The sequence below is a fragment of the Lissotriton vulgaris genome, chromosome 3_1, assembly GCF_964263255.1.
Source record: "Lissotriton vulgaris chromosome 3_1, aLisVul1.2, whole genome shotgun sequence".
Lineage (NCBI taxonomy): Eukaryota > Metazoa > Chordata > Amphibia > Caudata > Salamandridae > Lissotriton > Lissotriton vulgaris.
This window is the reverse complement of record NC_141689.1, coordinates 1,819,675,499-1,819,681,147: the sequence shown is the minus strand read 5'-3', so window position 1 is coordinate 1,819,681,147 and position 5,649 is coordinate 1,819,675,499.

Below are 5,649 nucleotides of genomic sequence, written 5' to 3'. Positions count from 1 at the left end.
CAGCAGCTTGCCGGTGTTCCAGGGTCCTTCTCTCGCTACTGTGGGGCTGCCACTGTAGACCACATCCACACAACGCATTTCCTAAGACAAGGACGCGTCAGGCAGAAATTAGACAAAGGCATTGGCAAACTGCTGTGCCTTCCCAATGCGCTGTGTGCTACCATCACCACATCTTCAACAAAGCAGACTCCACCTCTTCAACAAAGCAGACTCCATCATAGCACCACACCTCCGAGACGTCATCAACTGCTCCCTCAACTCCGCCACCTTCCCGGAAAGCTGGAAACACGCCAAACTCAGCGCCCTTCTGAAAAAACCCACAGCGGACCCCACCGAACTCAAAAACTACCGCCCCATCTCGCTCCTTCCATTCCCGGCCAAAGTCATCGAGAAAGCCGTCAATAACCAGCTCGCCGCCTTCCTCGAAAGCAACAAATCCCTCGACTCCTCACAATCCGACTTCCGAGCCAAACACAGCACGGAGACCGCCCTCATCGCAGCAACAGACGACATCCGAACTCTACTGGACAATGGAGACACAGTCGCCCTCATCCTCTTAGACCTATCTGCAGCCTTTGACACAATCTGCCATAGAACTCTTCTACAGCTCCTCAAAAACATCGGAATCCAAGGAAAAGCACTGGAATGGATCACCTCATTCCTCACCGGTAGAACCCAGAGAGTCCGCTTCCCACCATTCAAGTCCGAGGCCACTGAAGTCATCTGCGGCGTACCTCAAGGTTCCTCACTCAGCCCCACCCTCTTCAACGTATACATGAGCCCCCTCGCGACCATCGCTCGCCAACACAACCTCAACATCATCTCCTACGCAGATGACACCCAACTGATCCTATCACTCACCAAAGACCCCAACACCGCCAAAACCAACCTACATGAAGGTATGAAAGAAGTAGCAGAGTGGATGAAGCACAGCCGTCTGAAACTGAACTCAGACAAAACAGAAGTCCTTATCCTAGGCACCTCCCCCTCCGCCTGGGACGACTCTTGGTGGCCAGAGGCCCTTGGAAAAGCACCCATCCCAACGGACCACGCACGGAACCTGGGCATCATCCTGGACTCATCACTCTCTATGAACAGACAGGTCAACGCAGTCTCATCTTCATGCTTCAACATCCTCCGCATGCTCAAAAAAACATTCCGCTGGATCCCCGCCGAAACCAGAAAAACAGTTACCCATGCACTGGTCACAAGTCGCCTGGACTACGGAAACACCCTATACGCCGGTATCACCGCAAAACTCCAGAAAAAACTCCAACGCATCCAGAACGCATCAGCCAGACTCATACTAGACATCCCGCGCAAAGACCATATCTCCAGCCACCTGAAAAACCTCCACTGGCTCCCCGTCAATAAGAGGATTACTTTCCGCCTCCTAACCCACGCTCACAAAGCACTCTACGAACTTGGACCCGAATGCCTCAACAACCGACTTTCCTTCTACACCCCCCCTCGCCAGCTACGATCTTCCAACCAAGCCCTTGCTACCATTCCGCGCATCAATAAATCCACCATGGGAGGTAGATCCTTCTCTTACCTCGCAGCTAAAACCTGGAACTCACTCCCCACTCACCTACGCCTCACTCAGAACCACCTTACATTCAGAAAACAACTTAAAACCTGGATATTCGACAAGTAATTCCCATCCCTTCCTCAAGCGCCTTGAGACCCTCAGCGTATGTAGCGCGCTATATAAATTTCTGACTTGACTTGACTTTGTTTGGGCTATGCCCTATTAATTATAGGACTGGGCAGCCATCGAGTGTTTCCTCTAACAGCTGATTGTCCAGTGTCTAGTGATTTCACTGTACATTAATTCTTCATTTCAGCGCATTCATTAAACACTTGCATACAGAGCACTTTTCACTACCTTAGGGGTCTTGCTAATCCTTGCTGGGTTCATTCAGTTATTCTGTAGCATTCCTCCTCCCATCATTATTTGACATGTCAAATCAAGAGATGTGAGAAGTTGGCCTGATATATGATGCTCACTAGTTCTAGTGATTACCTTGTATCAGTCCAAACAACCCTTATGGTGATTGGTTGTAAGTCAACCTTATAGACCAGCTATCCTAGTAGCGTGGACAAAAGCAGTCTTTAGGCTAAACTCTTTATGGCATGTGAAGCCAGCTGTTTTACCACATATAACCTTTGAATACCAAATGAAAAGGACACCACACAGGTAGTTATGAAAATAAACAGTTATTTATTAACTAACAACACCTCTGAGCTCTTTATGAGATCAGAGGGCTAAGCACATGACAATACTCAAAAGGAAATACGAGTTCGCACAATATTTAAAAGTGCGCCCTAGGGGCACGGCAAACCATATACTCAAAACAATAGAATGCAAGGAAAGAAAGTACTGTAAGGGGATCCAGAGGCTGGAGGATCGCTGGGACTACGCTACAAACTAGGTAGGTAAGGAGCAGGAGGCCCACGGGACTCACGTGCAGAGTGGAAACTCTCACGTGGGATGCGTACCAACGTCTATGGATCGTACAGTTTAGAAAGTTACGGATTCCGGATGAACCCGGCTGGATGGAGGGAAAACAACAGTGGACCTGGACACTAGGATAGTGTACACAGACTTCAGCACCTAGAAGCTTTAGTTACCTAACCCACAGGCTGCGGGTGCATAGGGCTGAAGTTGCATCGGGTTTGCTGCGTTGATCCCGGTGATGCCTGAAACACGGAGTTGCTGGCAGGCAGCCAGATGGAGGAGTCCGGTGGTTCCAAGGATGGAACGAGGAAGAAGAAGTCCTGAAAGGGAAGGGGACAGAGTCTCGGTCACTAGCCAGTGACGGTGCTGGAAACAGGAGGGAACCAGATGCTGTTGCCGCAGTCAGGTGAAGGAAGGGTCGCTTCTCTCTGCAGCTGTGAGGACCAGGAGCTGTTCTTCACAACCAGGCTGGAGGCACGAGCTGTCCCACGTAGTTTGCTGCTGTTGGCGGTGTCGGATCGTCGATCTGGACAGTAGGCTTTGGCAAATGCAAGCCACGCGGTGGAACAAAGATGGCGTCTGGTGCGGACCAGGAGGGTCCGGGGTGCTTCTCGTTCACAGGGAAGCACGGGCCAGTCTGGGGGACCAGAATAGCTGTGTCGGATTTTGCGGGTCGTCGTCTCAGAGGTCACAGGCCAGCCGGCGAGTGACCAGACAACAGGAAGTGCAGCAACCAGGCAAAAGGGCCCCACGCAGATCTCGTGGATGCTGGGGGGGCTGGTCTTTGGTGCAGGAGCTGCGTCGGTGTAGGGCTTCTCAAACCCCAATGCACTCACTCGAGGATCCCTCGGCGGTCGTGCTGGAAGCGCTGTGCAGGTTTTCCCAAGATGGCCGTCTCCACGTTGCTCGTCGCACCCACGGGTCCCAGCTGTGCTGTGGATGTGGGTAGAGGTCAGAGAGGTCTGGGTCTTGTCGAGCTGGGTCGTCGGATTCCGGGATGGAAGGACTTACAGCAAACCGCACAGGAGCTTGATGGTGCCTGCGAAGCAGGATGGTCACTCCCTGACCATAGGGGAGATTCTTCAGTCTTCTGGAATCAGGAGGTCGAAGGTCAAGAGTTTCTTCATGGAAGTAGTCAAGATTAATCTGATATGGAATGGGACCAGCTCCTACCTTTATTCAGCTAAAGGGGGCTGCACTACGACTAGATCCCTCCTCTGGGTGGGAGCAGGAAGGGGGGTGGTTACACCCCCTTTCCTTTGTCCGGTCTGTCACCAGCTCTGGGGCTGGAGTGCCCCAGGAGCTGGTTCTGACCGGGGTATGCACAGGGCACCTTGTGTCCCCCAGGCATGTCTCATTCCTTTGAGCCCTGTCCTACCTAATACACAAAATCCTGTCTGGGGTGGTGCTAGCACCTCCCAAGGCAGGAAACCCTTTGTCCAAGCCTCCCTCGCTGGAAGGACTCCCAGCAGCAGGAGGTCAGACTTGTGTCTGTGGTGGCAGCATCCATTTTGTGATGCTGAGGCTCGAGTTAGTTTTAACCGGGGTTCACGGTTACATACATGTCGTGTCCCTCTAGAAGGGTGGAATGCTAACCCCGTCGCCAGAATTGGCGAGGGGTTAGTATTCCAATTTGTATGACACCTTACTCGACATGTTTTGATAATGCGATACCAAAGTTAGCAAATAACCGCGAGGATTATAATGCACTTAAGAGTATATGGTACGCGTTATCATGGAACAGCTATTAGGACTTGGTTCCGCAAGCTGCAAACGGGCTCAGCTCATGCCAGAGCACCATCTCACATAATTCCAAGCACTCTGCCTTCAGGATTGATAACGATACAGAAATGGGGGTGGTGATGAACAGAGTGTCTGAATTTGGACTGGGTAAGAGTGGTCTGCTTAATTCAGACACTCTGTTCATCACCACCCCCTTTTCTGAATCATTTTGTCCACCATAAGCGTGGAAGGGTATACTCAGATGTGAGTCCCTTGCTCATTGCACCATCAGGATTCAAGCAAGCCGGGCCGACGACGGCTGAAATGCCAGACACCGGTCCCCGGTAGCTTGTTTCCTTCCCAGTATAAGAATTGGCTTGGTAGTTTGGTTTGCCCTGTTCCCATCATGCACTGGGACAGGAACAGACTAATTTGCATGTAGCCAGGTTCTGAGCTGGGATGGTGCAGTGAGCTAAAAAACGGTGATGGATCAAGCCCTGATCTTTGGACTGGGTAAGAGTGGTCTGCTTAATTCAGACACTCTGTTCATCACCACCCCCTTTTCTGAATCATTTTGTCCACCATGAGCGTGGAAGGGTATACTCAGATGTGAGTCCCTTGCTCATTGCACCATCAGGATTCAAGCAAGCCGGGCCGACGTCGGCTGAAATGCCAGAAACCGGTCCCCGGTAGCTTGTTTCCTTCCCAGTATAAGAATTGGCTTGGTAGTTTGGTTTGCCCTGTTCCCATCATGCACTGGGACAGGAACAGACTAATTTGCATGTAGCCAGGTTCTGAGCTGGGATGGTGCAGTGAGCTAAAAAACGGTGATGGATCAAGCCCTGATCTTTGGACTGGGTAAGAGTGGTCTGCTTAATTCAGACACTCTGTTCATCACCACCCCCTTTTCTGAATCATTTTGTCCACCATAAGCGTGGAAGGGTATACTCAGATGTGAGTCCCTTGCTCATTGCACCATCAGGATTCAAGCAAGCCGGGCCGACGACGGCAGAAATGCCAGAAACCAGTCCCCGGTAGCTTGTTTCCTTCCCAGTATAAGAATTGGCTTGGTAGTTTGGTTTGCCCTGTTCCCATCATGCACTGGGACAGGAACAGACTAATTTGCATGTAGCCAGGTTCTGAGCTGGGATGGTGCAGTGAGCTAAAAAACGGTGATGGATCAAGCCCTGATCTTTGGACTGGGTAAGAGTGGTCTGCTTAATTCAGACACTCTGTTCATCACCATCCCCTTTTCTGAATCATTTTGTCCACCATAAGCGTGGAAGGGTATACTCAGATGTGAGTCCCTTGCTCATTGCACCATCAGGATTCAAGCAAGCCGGGCCGACGACGGCTGAAATGCCAGAAACCGGTCCCCGGTAGCTTGTTTCCTTCCCAGTATAAGAATTGGCTTGGTAGTTTGGTTTGCCCTGTTCCCATCATGCACTGGGACAGGAACAGACTAA